The sequence below is a fragment of the Gopherus evgoodei genome, chromosome 1, assembly GCF_007399415.2.
Source record: "Gopherus evgoodei ecotype Sinaloan lineage chromosome 1, rGopEvg1_v1.p, whole genome shotgun sequence".
NCBI lineage: Eukaryota > Metazoa > Chordata > Testudines > Testudinidae > Gopherus > Gopherus evgoodei.
The window spans coordinates 308,426,760-308,443,005 of NC_044322.1; the positions used below are offsets into that span (position 1 = coordinate 308,426,760).

At 42.1% G+C, this 16,246-nt stretch overlaps 1 long non-coding RNA gene across 1 annotated transcript; it reads right to left on the reverse strand.

Annotated features, from left to right (window-relative positions):
* Nucleotides 1-267: 267 nt before the first annotated feature.
* Nucleotides 268-6,487, reverse strand: LOC115647288. Its single transcript, XR_003999252.1, has 3 exons — nt 6,412-6,487; nt 1,036-1,103; nt 268-353 (listed from the first exon to the last, which is right to left on the reverse strand). It is a non-coding gene; the product is annotated as an uncharacterized LOC115647288 (long non-coding RNA).
* Between the last annotated feature and the right edge of the window lie 9,759 nt (nt 6,488-16,246).

The window sequence follows — 16,246 nt, forward strand, 5'->3', positions numbered from 1 at the left end:
CATGGAACTAAATAAGTGGGCCCATGAAAAGAACAGCATATACAGTAGTGTCAATCTGTAATCATGTGTGGAGGAAAAAGTTCATAGACTCAAAATGCATTTGTCTATGAAGTTGCTGTAAAGAATTTGTGGTAAATTTTTATTACAAAATACCCCATGACACATATGCAAATATAAGTTTATATTGAGTATTTTCTATCATTGGGTGAGATATTAACTTTACAATGCATGAAGTTAATGTACAAACTGCCCAAGCCAATTACCTGTTGTATGAGTATATTGAACCAATCCATCGAGGTGTCAACATTTTGGTATGTAGGCAGATAGTGCAGCATCCTGATTTAAGACAGCACCTAAGGCAATTACAGAAAGATAGCAAGGAGGTTATGGTGACTGTTCATCATTCCTCACAACAAATCCAAAGAATTTTAAGGAGGCTACAGAGGGAAATGGCTTCTTCCCACTGGTGGGTAAACCTCTTTGGCAGCCCTACAGATTTCAGCAGAGCATGGGAAATCTTACTGTACCCTGTGGTTGTATTATTAATCATTCAAGTGTTAATTGTTGTGTATGTAATATTGTTAACATTTTGGGTAGAAGAAGGGTAAGAACAGTAAACGGTAACAGTTTCAAATTAATTCCTTCAAGAATAGTGTAACTGTTCATCGTAATCCTAGGTTAAGTTAGTATCTTATATGCAACATAGTTAGAGGTATGACAGCATAGGAGGTCTAAAGCCATTCTAACCGTCAAGGAGGGGAATTGTTGGGGATGTTAGCCATTTTGTTTTCTTGTTGTCTTTTACCCTTCATTTTGGCTGTCTTGTTGCTTGATTTGGCACTCCTTTTGAGATGCTTATTTTGATTGGACAAGTTTAAAGGAATGTTAGCTGAGAAGGTTCAGGGCAGTTAGCAGGATAGTTGGTTAGAGAAAAAGGAAAACAGCAGGATGGAGCACTGAGACAGTCTGTGCTTATTTGCATAATCGTTGAGAGAAGACACCTACCACCTACCTGTTCCATCGGAGAAGGCTTACCTGTTCCAGTCAATGAGTGGTTCCTGATCCCCTGGTGGCATGGTCCTCAAGTTCCTGATCCTGGCTCCCTGGGAGAGAGAGGGTTTCTGAGTGAGCTGACTCCATCCAGTTTCCAGCCATTTTTGACAGATGGAGTAATGTCGAAACTTTTTTATATTATTTGAGCCCGTTTGGTTTCTAGATGGATCTAGGCTTTAAGCCTGCTCGTACTTGTTTAAACCACCAAGCTATTCTATTTTGTATTATCCTGCCTTGTTAATAAATCTCATTTGTTTACCCCCTTTAAGAGTGATTAATGTAATTTCTGCAGCGACCAAAGGTGACAGATCCTAATTTGAGGCTCAGGCCTATCTGGGAGGTGGGGGTCCTTATTAAATATCCTTTCTTCAGTTCTGGTAACAAGGGATGAGGTCAACCTAACTGTGTAGTACAGGGCACAACATTTTTCAAAGCCCTGAGCAACACAACTACATTGATCTAATTTAAGTGTAGACCTGACCTAACTGCTGCTAGTGCATCTAAACAGAGATAACAAGAGACACCAATCTCCATTCAGAAGTTGGCATTCCATTTAAGTTACCAGCCTGGAATTTGGCTAGGTTATTATTCATCCACTGCTTACAGCAAGTTTGATGATTCAAAAATAAAAAAGTCCACAAAGTTCCTGCCCCAGCAAACTTACAGTCTAGTTTTCAGACAGGACAGATCAGACACAAGTAATGCACAACCATTCAGGTATGCATGGAGGAGATGTAAAAATCTACCGGTAGTAGTGGTTTTAAAACACTGCGAAAGAATGTTTTGAAAAGGAGTTTGGAGAAGTGGGGAAAAGGAAGATTAATCCACCTACTGTTATGAATGTATCAACAAATCCCTCTAGATTCAGCAAACTCCCTTTTTAATTGGTTTTCTCTCCCAGGAACCAGTCAACACTCATCTGCAGGGCTTTGCTTTCAGAAGAGATCAAAACATATTCTGTGCTCAATACTGAGTGGATAATTTAGATATAGGGTGACCAGATGTCCCGTTTTTAAAGGGACAGTCCTGATTTTTCAGACTTTTTCTTATATAGGCACTGATTACCCCCCAGCCCCGGTCCCATTTTTTCACAGTTGCTATCTGGTAACCCTATTTAGGGACATGGGTTGGAACCACAAGGAAAAGTGAAAGACAATGTATGGTAAGCAAAAATAGTGGGCCAGCTCCTCAGCCAGTGTTAGTTGGCATATCTCCATTGATGTCAAAGGAGCTATGCCAATTTACAGTAGCTGCGGTTTGTCCCAGTACTTTTAGGTAATTAGTAACTTCTTAACTAAGCCCTCAGGACTTTGTAAATTCCACAGCTGTAAAGATCCCATGACTTTCTACATTCCACAGATAGAGACAGTTTCTTTCTATGTGAAAGAATTTTTAAAATATTCCTGTATCACGGTATCTCTCTCTCACACCCCACCCTTTTCAAATCTCCCTGCTCCCATATCATCCACAACAGATCATTTTACAATTTGCTTCCAACAAGAATCCCTAACTCCAAAGTTACACTGAGATGAAGCCTTTTGGGGACCATCCCAATTCTGATGGATGTCAACAGCAAAAAAGATATTCATTTGGGATAAATTGGCATGGCTCCACTAAAGTCAATGGAGTGATTTTAATATATACCAGCTGATGTTCTAACTCAAAGTCATTTGAATGGTGAAAGATTAGGCCCCTGATGTTTACAGAAAAAAAGAGAAGTGGGAACTTAGTAATAGATTTTAAAAGTTGTCTTCGGTCAAACTTTCCCATCCCACAATTTCTGTACATCAGGGGTTCTCAAACTGGGGGTCAGGAACCCTCAGGGGGTCACAAGGTTATTACATGGGGGGTCATTAGTTGTCAGCCTCCACCCCAAACTCTGCTTTGCATCCAGCATTTATAATGGTGTTAAATATATAAAAAAGTATTTTCAGTTTATAAGGGATGTCACACTCAGAGGCTTGCTATGTGAAAGGGGTCACCAGTACAAAAGTTTGAGAACCACAGCTGTACATGGTTGTTGCCCATCTGCCGTCCCAGAGCTTGCTGTATTTCAGTTGTGATTGTCTGTGTGTGTGCGTGCACACACGTGTATTCATTCTCAAAGAAAGGTTTAAAGATCAGTGTTTCAAAAGCTGTTTTGAAATAGACCAGACCCTGGAAAAGTAACACTACAAAATTCTATACTTTTATAAAACAATGAACACCTAGCCCAGGGGGTCCTTCCTGATCCCCACAGCCACATAATCCTTCCTTGTCTATTACCATGTCACCTCATTTCCAACTCTCAGCTAGTCCTAACTTTGCCATGCAAAAATATATGCAAAGATAAGTTACTAGGAAATTCTAAAATCTCATTTGCTGTTCCAGGAGTCTGCTACTAATAAGTTATACCACAAAATTAGTCATGCCTAATAGCAACATATTTTACTGGATACACAATATACTTGATAATTCAGCCTTGCAAGCTCTGCATGCCTGTCACAAGGCATACTGTAGGTAACACCTGGTTCTGGGGCTTAGCTCTCTTCCAAGTCCAACACCACCCCTTGCAGTCTCTCAACTCATTGTCCTTTCTCTCACTCTGCAGCCCTTCTTTTGCTCCAGGAGTTGCAACTTCTTCTTTGCGACTCAACCCTCCAGCCAGGGTCACTATGTGGTTTCCCCTTCCAAAGTACAGAGTCTCACCAGACTCACTGTCCATGCAATGCCACATTATCAGTGGACAAGTCTGCACCCTACTTGCTGAGAATGTTGTTTCATATGCTCACCTTCTAGATGTGGGCTCTGAAGGAAAGTGTGCTGACAAGAGTACCAGCAAGGTATACGGGATTTATGGAATGAGTAAATTTCATTCCAAGCCAGCTGAGGTTGAGTTCATGTTTGGCCTCTCGGTTTTTTGAGATGGAATGCATTGATTTGTCTTTCTGATGGTGTTACTCACCATATGGAAGGGTGGTAGAATCTGGCCCCATGGGAAGAAAAAAAATCTTACTAATTCTACCAGAGGGGAAATTTCCTCTCTCATGAGAAATCCTATTTTAATTTTAAACTTGTCCTCAAACTGATAGCCATTGCCAGTCATTACAGTCATGAACTGTTTTCCACAAACTCTAATAGCAAACTACATTATATCTGTGTTTTCCATTTTCCATTTTGGGGTGATTTATCTCAACATGCAGGAAAATTACTGAAGAAAGAATAAATGCAAAGTGTCAGAGAAAGAGCACGCACAGTGACTCACTCTGTAAAATTTTGCCTCAGGCACAATAGCGGTAGTTTCACAGTTGCCTCTCCAGTAGCCAGCTTTAAAGGTGAAGTACATAGCAAACAGAACATCATGTGCTTTTAGTTAGTTTGCTTTATGTAAATCACACTTCCTTAACTCAATAGAAGCTTTAAAAGTATACTGGTTTAGGGCATGGGATGACATGAGGCCAACTTCTATTTAAACTATTTAAATAAATCTTTCACTATGTTTTTTTTTCATTTTAAAACAGGTTTTAATTTGTGTGTGAATATAGCATTTGTGCAACAGGTTGGCTTGACAGGCTGAGAAAACAAAGTGCTCTAGATGATGTTGCCTAGGGACTCAATCACCTGCCAGACAATCAGGAGACCTTGGTCCTAACCCCAGCTCTGCTGCTGGCTGATATTGGACTCCAGTGCTTTATGCCTAAGTTTCTCCAACTGTAAAATGGTGATGATTCCTGTCTCCTTTCTAAAGCATTTTGAGATCCACTGAGGAAAATAACTGTACACGAGCAAGGTATTATTATTTACTCGCTAAACAGGTACAGCTTGGGAAGTAGCAGTACAAGTTTCCACTCCACTAATGTGGTTCAAATCTGACATTGCAGTACTATCTTTAGGTTTCAGAGGGTGGCTCATCTCCATCTCAGTATAACCCAGAACTTCTTTCCAAACACTGACAGCGGCTGTGCCAATAAGAGCCTATTGTGGTATTCTTTTTTGAGAGACATTTAGCTATCTGCCCACTGGGAACTGGAAAGAGACCACCAAACAGACACCAAAGGGTAACAAAGTTCAGTCACAACAGGGGTGCACTTGCCCCTTATTTTTTCACTTTTAATTGGGTATTTTAATGTTAGAAAAGACAACGTCTTTAAATCAATGTGTTAGAATCCAAGCCAAAGCCCACTGAGCCTTTCCACTGAGGTAAATGGACATTGGACCAGGCACTAATTGCCTTCTGTTACAACATTTACCTGAAAAATGCAGATTTTTATAAACATTAGGGTCAGATCCTCAGCTATACAGTTTTATATCAGTGGGGGATTGGGACCATTAATGTGCTTGTTCTGAACTGTGACTGAACAGTGGGAGAACATGGTGCCGACATCATGAGTAACAACAACCTATTGCAGGAGTGGACTTGGGAACCCAGACTTCAAGATAAAGGAAACTGGACATTACAAGACTGAGTACAAAACAATTAAATCACCACCTCAGCTACTCCTGAAGTCAATGGAAGGTTTGCAACTGTTCTCTCACCTTTCCGCACACCTCCATCAGCTGCACAAATTTTAGCCACATAGCAGCTCTTCTGCAGAAGGACTGGTGGCAGCTATGCAGTGCCCTAGCAGCCCACCTTCTCCCCCCTTTGCACACCACTTCCTCAAACACCTTTGCAGCATGATTCATGCCCAACTGCTCTGTGGAAAAGAGGGGAGCATATGGGCTACTGTATAACAGCTGGGCATTGGGCACAGTCATCAGTGATTTTTTTCATTTCAGATCATTCACAAGCTGCAATTACACTAAAAAGTCCATTGTTCATACTGTGGTTATATTACCATCATCACAAAAGTGAAACAGGATTAAGCTTGCCTGTGCTTTCTTGACCTAGGAGCCAAGTATGTCTGGCTGTGTCCTGAGCACTTCCTAAAGCTGACTATTAGTTCACAGCAGAGTATTTCTCCATATTGTCTGGGCAGGGATAATTTCACTGCATGACAGCACAAGCTACAAACACAAAACTGTCATTACAATATGTCACTCTTTTTCTTGTGTTATATCTGTGCAGCTTTAGCTACTCAGCAGTTCAGCCATGGCCAGAGGCTACCAGACTAGAACAATGAAAACAGGTCAGAATCACCAGAGAGAAGCTAAACGGGCACTGACCGCCCCTGCCCTGGCTCCCATTTTCATAGACTTGGCTTGGTATCATCCAAAGCCAATTTAACCAGGCATGATGTTGCTGATCCTATCTCTCCAGCTGTTGGTAGGGTACTGGCCAGCCAAAACAGTAACTCCTCAAGAATAGCAAAGTGTCAGTCTGGGTTGTCATCCTGGGAAAATCACTGATACTGGACGACACAGAGTCTTGCTTCTTACCTCTCTCACTTCACTTCTACAGGAGATTCTATGTTAAAGCTGTTGATGCTGTTTCAACATGCTGGCAATGGCGCTGGTTCCCCAGTTGCCTGCTCACATTCATAGTCAAGCCTGGGGTATATGACAGAAACAACATTTCCAGGGTATAAGCAAATAATGTTAAGAGCTAGTCTTTAGCAATTAATTTCTCATAGTGTATCCAGAGAAAACAAACGGATTAATTCTCAGATTAAAAATTCTCTACAAAATTAAAGAAATAGCCTGTGTAATTAAATGACTACATAGGTCTAGCCTGTGTCTTTCTCTGTGCTGTTGCACCAGGGCAAGAGAAAATGCAATGAGTTACTCCCCAGTTCCCTTCACTCTCAGCCTACTGCCAGGCACAGCAGGAGTCCTTGCAGCTAGGCAGCATTAGGATGGCCCAATCCTTTTGGTACAATTCCTTGTAGAACTTGTGCTGGAGAAGGGAGGCTCACCACTGCCAACACAGGGCTGTGGCTTAATGTGTCAACTTGTTTCTTATATTCTCCCATCTGTCTGTATCTGATGTCTTTTGTCTTATAATAAGCTGTTTGGGCTAGGACCTCTTTTTTATTTATGTTTGTACAACACCTAGCACAATGGGGTCCTGGTCTATGATTAGGGCTCCTGGGCGCTACGATAATAATAAAATTGACCTCTTAATGCATCAATAAAGTGTGCTAACAGGGACCTTTTAGCCTTGACTAGCTAGGTAAGTAGCACAAAGGATTGATGCACAGTTGGAGAACTACAATAGATGCAAATATAAGTATGTCACAAATGAATAAGTCTGGTTGTTTCAACCCCTCTCTAGTCTTTAGTGAGCATTTGTCCACTCCCCAAAAATCATTACAGAATTTCACACAATTGACGCTATGTACCCCAGAAGAGACTAAGACTTGGTGCTGGGCTGCACATACAAAACTTTAATGACATAACTATTGTCCGTTACAGCTATTCCCCTATTCCATTTTGTTTCCCCAGACTCCATTTTGTTTTCTGTTCTCCTGTGGCCGCCCTTCCCTGGCTGTTAAGTTGTTTACCAGGGCCACTGCCCTTCTCAAAGGGAGGGCCCCTTAAGTTGTTTAACAAGAGCCATTGCCCTTCTCAAAGGGATGGCCACTTGTGCTGCATGCTAAGTGGGACCACTGCCCTTTTCAAAGGGTTAGTCCTGTTATCACCTCGTTGAACCTGGGCTTGGTGTAGGGTAGGCAATGTCCAGAGCTGCAAGGCCTATTGTGGTTTTAAGATCCTGGGCATGAGTCATAGTCTCATGTGCTCTTGAGTCACCTATTGCACAGGACTATGTCCAGGCAAGTCTCTGGGCTTACCTTCAGTTTTTCCCCTGTGCCCCCTCCCCTGTGACAGAGGGAGCCTATCAGGATTACTGGTGGGAAACTGCCCAAGTTTGCCTTTAAAACCAGACATTTTTGAAACACACCTCAGAAAGGTTCCTGCATTGCTGCCTGGTCTGATCAGCCAGGGGTTCTGGGGGGTCCTTTCTCCGCTCTCATTTTATTTTTGAGCGTACCCCTGTTTTTGAAAACCCCCCCCACGAAGAACGAATTGCTACCTGAGAGATCTCCTGATTATTGAGACTGTACAGAACCATCCTTGCCTCTTCTGATGTTGCTGCTGCTTCTGCCTTTGCTGCTGCCTTGGGGACTGGTAAGAATCCCTCAGTAAAACTTTCTATACTTTTATTTTATTATTTTAGCTGCTAGCCCTGTTTCCCCAGCACACAGACTCAAGCTAAACCTTGGTCTGTGTCTTAAAACCTCTCTTAAACTACAGGGCTCTTTGCCACTGCTAAGCTCTGCTACTGTGGGCTTTGCCTTGGGGCTCTCTGCTTTCAGCTGTATCCACCGCTGTAGCTACCATCCCTTGGCTTCCTTGGGAGCTGGGTCCTGGATACATACCACTCTGCCCTCTGTAACCTCCCCATAGCATAAGGTGCACCATAGGTCTTGTTTTTTTTTTTTTAATTTAATAAATCATAGTTGGTTAAGATTGTAGAGCTTGTAAGTTTCTGTGATATTTGTTGTGTTGCCTAATTGTTGGTTAAGATAAGTTTAGAAAATCATTGCCTGGTTGTATTCTGTAGCTGCTTGTCATTTTATATAAGTTTGATTAAGTTAGGGAATAGATAAGGTTTTTACTATTTGAATTTGTCTTCCCACTGCCCCAATCCCCCCCCCCCGAGCTCCCCAGTCACTCATTGCAGTCTCTCTGCTGTTTAAACTTGCAGCCTGTCTGCTCTCTGTGTCTCCCTGAGTTTAAATCTCCCTCTGTAGCGCCTCTATCTTTGGTTTCTGCTCCACCACGTGCTCCTCTTCCCCCATCCCCTAATCTCATTCCTCTACCACTGCCTTTCTCTCTCTCTCTCTCTCTTTTAATCCCTTCCCCCACGTGTTCACCCCGCTCCTACTGCTGCCAAACCTCAATTGTATTACTGAAGTCTAGCATAAAACTCCATTGGTTACCCTTTTTCTCTCTCACACACCTCACATTTTATATTTACACCACTGTGACACATTTTTACCTAGAGTTGTTGGTTATTTAACACATTTTACCCATAACTGTTAGTTGGTTATATGCTGCTGTGACACACCCTTTACCTAGAAATTGTTAGCTACCTGTTACATTTATACTTCAGTGTTAGTTGGTTACCAACTGTATTGTACCCCACTGTATTGTACCCCACTATTGAAACCCCCTATACTATACTAAAAGAACTCCCTCCCCAATTGCCTACCTTAACAAACCCCATACCCCTCACTATTAAATTTTCCCTGTTTTTGCATTTTCTTAATAAAGTTTATTTTGCACCCCACCTGTGTGGTAATTGCTCCCCAAGATCCCATATACCTGCAGGCAGGGACAACTATGTCAATTAGGGAGGTGATTTTTTGCTGATATAGTTATGCCAGTAAACAACCTAGTACAGTGGCAATTATACCAAACCACAATAAGCTATAGACTCGAATTGCTTGGTAAACTGGGTGCAAGCAAACAATGTGTGTTTTAACACAACTATATGTAAATTGGACAAAGAATGTAGGCCATACTTTTGGAATGGGGGACTCTGGCTAGGTCTACACTACAGCATAAAATCGAAATTATTAAAACCAGTTTTATAAAACCGATATTATAAAATCAATTTTATGCGTCCACACTAGGGTACATTAATTCGGTGGTGTGCGTCCATGGTCCTAGGCTACCATCGATTTCCGGAGCGGTGCACTCTGCGTAGCTACATTAAAGGAATGAGGCCAATAACTTCGATTTCCGTCCACACTAACCCTAAATCGATATAGTAATATCGATTTTAGGGTTACTCCTCTTGTTGGGGAGGAATACAGAAATCGATTTTAAGAGCCCTTAAAATCGATTTAAAGTGTCTTGTAGTGTGGACGGGTACAGAGTTAAATCGATTTAACACTGTTTAAATCGATTTAACTGTGTAGTGTGGATCAGGGCTCTGTCCTGGGAAGCAGTAAGTCTGAAAAAGATTTAAGAGTAAGGGTGGATAAACAGCTGAACATGAACTGCCAGAGTGACCCTGTGGCCTCAAGTAGAAGTAAAGAGGTTAGTTTACTTCTGTATTTGGCACTGATACAATCTCTGCTGCAATACTGTGTTCAGTTCAGGTACCCCTACAATTCAAGAAGAATGTGGAAAAACTGAAGAAGGTTCAGAGAAGAGCCACAAGAATGATTAAAGGATTAGTGATAGACACAAGGTACTCAGTATGTTTAATTTAAACAAAGAGTAGGTTAAGGGGAGACCTGATCACAGTCTATAAGTACACACATGGGGAACAAATATTTAATAATGGGCTTTTCAATCTAACAGAGAAAGGTATAACAGGATCTAATGGTTGTAAGTTGAAGCTAGACAGTTCAGTCTGGAAATAAGGTGTAAATTTTTAACAGTGAGGGTAATTAATCATTGGAACAATTTACCAAAGGTCATGGTGGATTCTCCATCATTGACAATTTATAAAGCAAGATTGCATCTTTGTCTAAAAGATCTGCTCTAGGAATTATTTTGGAGGTGTTTCTATGGCCTGTGTGACTAGATGATTGCAGTGGTTCTTTCTGGCTTTGGAATCTGTGAATCAATATAAGCACTTTTATACCAGTATACCTGCATCTATGCTAGAGAAAAGATTCTGCTTTAACTACACTATAGTTAAAGTAGGAAAACCTAAGTGTAGACATGTTATTACATAGCAAAGGTGTATAACAGGGTCAGGATTTCACCGGTCTTCTTGAATTCAATGGGAGTTTTGCTACTGACTTCAGTGGGCCAGGATTTTACCCCAGGACTAATCTTTACCAGAAAAACTATACAGGGGATATCGCAAAGTGCCGCTCTGCCCAAAAGCAGTGCTATTAGTGTGATCAGCACAGTTGTGTAATCAGTTTTATGTGCAATAAATTTAATATATACAATTATTAAACATAAAAATATAAAATAGAGGAGGAGACATTTTCTGTAAAGTCACACATAATTCTGCAGAACAAACAATTTTTAAATGAAGTACAGTATATGTGGATTTTAAAATACTCCTTTAATGGTTTAACTTAGATGTGTTTTAATTAAATCTACAAAAATATGAATAAGTTAAACAATTTTTCAAGGGGATGCACAGATTTTTACTCTTGCACCTGACAAGAGGATCTGTTGACCCATGTTTCTATATTCCTATTATATTTTTCAATAGTCAGTTTGTTTACAACCATTTATCTAGGCTTTGAAGGGATATATTCAAGAAGGCACAATGAATAGGTTTTACAGGTAGAAGTTATAAAGATAAATGATGTCATAAGAAGAAGACACATGGGTCAATGAAGGTAAATGATAAACGAACACAGAAAAAGTAACAGTCTAGTATTACACTGATAGCTGGAAATCAAACCTGTATCTGTACAATAAATCTATTGTAAAAAAGTATTTTAACAATAGATGTGGCAGTACAGAAGAATCAGTATAAAGTTTGTAGGTCCTTTAGTTTACATACATTTAATTTTTTGTGTATTAGATTTTGAGACTTAGAAGATGGACTGACGTGCATAGAGATAAATGTCATAGATACAAACAGTGAACACAGTTGTTTGAATTTACTGTTTCACATAAGCAACAACTACAAGCTGCTGTGCATTATGTAACTTGGAAGGTGCTTGTTTGGTTTTTGTAACAGGTTACCACAACATACAGATATAACAGAAGTGTAATCTGAGACACACATGTTCCAGGAGCTAAACTGATTCAGAGACCCGTCACTCCCATACAGCACACTTTGTTCCTGACACTGGGCTGGCAGTACAGCCCCCTTGGCAGATGGTGTATGCGGTGTCATTGGTGGCGGGACCTGTGCACTTGATATAATATCAACAAAAGCCAAAAAAAGATATACAGTACTTAACTTGCAATTGCAACTGTTCACCTTTGCTGTTCAGCACCCACAGAGAGACACATCTCAAAAAACCTCAGTTACTGCACTAGATGAATAATCTTCTTTTCTTCTTCGAGTGATGTCCCTGTGGGTGTTCCACTTCAGGTGACTGTAGAACAGTTTCCCCTCAGTGGAAAGGAGGGGCTTCGGAGTTGAATCTGTGATCGATGATAGGACCATGAGGCCCAACAAAGTGTTGGATGCCAAGTCTTGCTCAGTTATATAGTGCTGAATGAATGTGTGGTCTGATGTCCAAGTGGCTGCTTTATATATGTCTTTAATAGGTACTGTGATGGGTTAGATCACAGAAACCTCTTTGGGACTGTCACCTGATGTGCCTAGACTACCTCTGAGCCTGTTTTCCCTGCCAGCTTGGGACTTCAGTGACTTGCCTTGTTTGAGCCAGACACACTTGCCTGCTGCAAACACAGATCCAAGTCTGAACCACGTTCTCCACAAACTGCAGGCTTAACTGAAAACAGCTTAAGAAGTGCTCCTGTCTCCAGCACTCAGATACCCAACTCCCAATGGGGCCCAAACCCCAACTAAATCCATTTATTTCTTTGTTCATCCTCTATAACACTGATAGAGAGATATACACAGCTTTTTGCCACCCCACCCCACCCCACCCCCCATGTATTAATACATACTCTGGGTTAATTAATAAGTAAAAAGTGATTTTATTAAATACAAAAAGTAGGATTTAAGTGGTTCCAAGTAATAAAAGACAGAACAAAGTAAATTACCAAACAAAATAAAACAAAACATGCAAGTCTAAGCTAATACACTAGAAAGCTGAATGCAGGAAAACTCACCCTCAGAGATGTTCCAATAAGCTTCTTTGACAGACCAGCCTCCTTCTAGTCTGGGTCCAGCAATCACTAATACCGCTGTAGTTACTGTCCTTTGTTCCAGTTTCTTTCAGGCATCTCTTTGGGGTGGAGAGGGTATCTCTTGAGCCAGCTGAAAACAAAATGGAGGAGTTTCCAGAGGCTTAAATAGACTTTCTCTTGTGGGTGGAAACTCCTTCCCCCTGTGTAGAATCCAGATACAAAATGGAGTTTTGGAGCAAATCCATGCATGACTCAGTTTTTTACAGGACGTTCCCAGGAAAGCTCAGATGTGGACTGGCGTCTATCAAGGTCCATTGTTAACCAAGTACTCCCAATTACTTGAATAACCCCTTCACACTATGTTGACCAAATGTGCCTCGGGTGCTTTCTACAGCAAACACTTTAAATACAAGCATAGAGCCAACGCTCATAACTTCAGATATAAAAATGCACATATATGAATAGGATGAATACATGCAGAAGAACATAACCTTTGGAAAGATATGTTACATGGCATATCTGGCATAAAATATATTCCAGTTATGTCATATTTACATTCATATTTCTATAAAGCAACATCACAGGTACATTTTTAAGGAAGGTTACCAATGTGGAGAGAGACCTGGTAGAATGTATTCTAGCCCTCAGTGGGGAGTTGCAGTTTATGTTGACAGTAGCGGAGGTAAATGCACTTGGAAATCCATTTAGAGAGTCTCTACTTAGATATGGCTTCTCCTTTAGATCTCTCCGTAGTAGAGAGAAACAGTTTTGGTGCCTCCCTGAATGGTTTAGTCTGTTTGAAATAAAGTCTAGTGCTCTTCTGACATCCAAAGTATAGAGTTCTGCTTCTTGCCTGTTCTTATGGAATTTAGGGAAGATGGATAGGGTGGTTAGGGTAGAACAAAGAGGGTACTTTCAGTAGAAATTTAGGATGTGGTCTAAGGATGGCCTTGTTCTTGAAAAAGATCACGTATTGGGGTTATGCCATGAGAGCCCCAAGTTCTCCTACGCATCTTGCAGATGTGATGGCACCAATGAAGGCTAATTTCATTGATAGACGTAATAGCGAACAGGTAGCCAAGGGTTCAGATGGAGGTCCAGTAAGTTAAGATTCCATGGAGGCATTGGGATTCTGAGTTCAGGACAGAATTTCTGTACACCTCGTAAGAATCATTTTGTAATTAGATGGGCGAAGACCGAAAAACCATCCACTTTATGGTAGAAGGTTGTGATAGCTGCAAGCTGCACTCTAAGTGAGCTCAGTGAAAGACCCAATATTTTTAGTTCAAGCATATAGTCCAGGACTAGTGGTAGAGTGGAGTTAGTGGCTCTGATTTGTTTGTTCTGGCACCAGGTGTGGAATCTCTTCCATTTGTGGAGGTAAGTAGAGTATTTAGTCAACTGCCTACTGTTTAACAAGATATCCTTCACCTCTTCTGAGCAGATCATCTCCTTGCCTTGGAACCATGGAGAAGCCATGCCCTCAGGTGAAGTATCACCAGGTTCAGGTGCAAGATCTGGCCTGCATCTTGTGACAGGAGATGTGGAAGAAGTGGGAGAATGTGTGGTGAACATGCTGATCTCTGCTGCAGGTGCGGGAACCAAGTTTGTCTGGGTCATGTGGGGGCTATCAAAATGACCCTGGATTAATCGGACTTGATCTTCTGTATGATCCTGGACAACAACAGACTAGGAGGGAAAACATAAAGGAAAGGTGCATTCCATCTGAAGAGGAAGGTGTTATCTAGGGATCCTGGTCCCAAGCCCGCTCTGGAGCAAAATGTTGGACATTTGCTGTTCATGGTGAATAGATGTATTGTTGGGAAAACCCCTTGTCAGAATATGTTCTGTACTGACAAATTATTTATTTCTCACTCATGATTGTGGGAGAATTTTCCGCTCAACATGTCCTCTGGATGTTCAGACTGCCTGGTAGATAGGAGATTGATATGGTGATATTGTGATGGGCCTTGAGTAGATAGTCTAAATATGGGTATATCATGACCCCTTATTTGCGCAGGAAGGCCACTGCCACTGCTGGAACTTTGGAAAAAACTCAGGGGGTGATGGACAGGCCAAATAGCAGTTCCTGGTATTGATAGTGATCTTGCCCAAAAATAAATCAGAGGAACTGCATGTGTGACGGATATATGGCAACGTGAAAGTATGTGTCTTGCAGGACGAGGGCCAAAAACCAGTCCCCTCATTCCAGCACTGGGATTATAGTTGTTAAAGTAACCATCCTGAACCATTATGTTTTGACAAATTTGTTGACATTTCTCAAATCGAGAATGGGCCTCCAGCCTCCGCTCTTCTCGGTTAAGAAATAATGGGAATAAAAGCCCTTCCCTCTGTGTTGTACTGGTACTGGTTCTACTGCACTCAATTGCAGGAGATGGTCTAGTTCCAGTCTTAGAAGGTGCTCGTGAGATAGCTGGGAGGGGGCACAGATGCTGAAACTAGGGTTGCTGGGCCCCTGGCTTCTAGTGGTTTCTGTCATATACAGCGTTTACTGTTTGGTTCAATGGCTCTCAGCACTACCACTGTACAAATTGTTCCAGTGCCCCTAGGAGGAGGGACAGGTGGGTGTGTGGGGGGAATGAAGGTGAACTGGATGGAATAAACAGTGTTGATAATTTCCAGTACTCATTTATCTGAAGTAATAATTTGCCATCCTGGTTAGAATGGTGTCAAATAGTCTGTAAAGGGATGGTTGGTAGGAAGTGGTTTCGGCACCTGGAATTGGGGGAAGTCTCTTGGATCCTCAACCAAACCCTCAAATTTGATGTTTTTATCCAGATTGTTGTGACATAAGAGGTTGAGACGAGAGTGGCCTATGTCTTGTGAGTATGTGGTGGGGTGGCTGCCCCACATAGGGAGAAGAAGGGGTTAAAAGCAGCACCAAGGAGGCTGCACAGAACCCACAAATCAGGAAAGGGCTTATTGAGCCCATCAATGGGGGAAGGCTTGCTGGAGCAATCAATCAGGGCCGGTGAGGGCCATATATAAAGGGCTGCTCAGCAGAGCAGAAGGGAGTCTCTCCCTGGAAGGCAAGGGAGGAGAACTGGCTGCCTGAAGAAGTGCTATAGACAGTGCAGTGCTGGGCAGGGGCAGCAGAATGTGAGGGTGAACTGCTAGCTGACCACTGCCAGGCTGGGACCTTGCTACAAGGGCTGATTGGGGCTAGGGCTATGGGGGAAGTGGCCCAGGTTAAATAGGCAACAGGCTGGAGGAGGGCAGTAGGTGACTGCCGGCTATAGGGTCCCTGGGTCAGGACCCAGAGTAGCAGGTGGGCCTCGGTCCCCCCATCCTAGTATCCCACTTGCCAATGAGGAGAGTGGCCAGTATCCAGACTGAAGTTTTCCCCTGAGGCGAGGGGCTGGACCTTGGATTGCAGTTGGCCACTGAGGCAAGTGGCGGGACTAAGGACTGCTGGTCCCCTGGAAGGGGGGAAGATATCAGAATGGGGGCACAGCTGGAGGACCATGCCCAGAAGAGGACGCGGTAGTCCAGGAAGTGA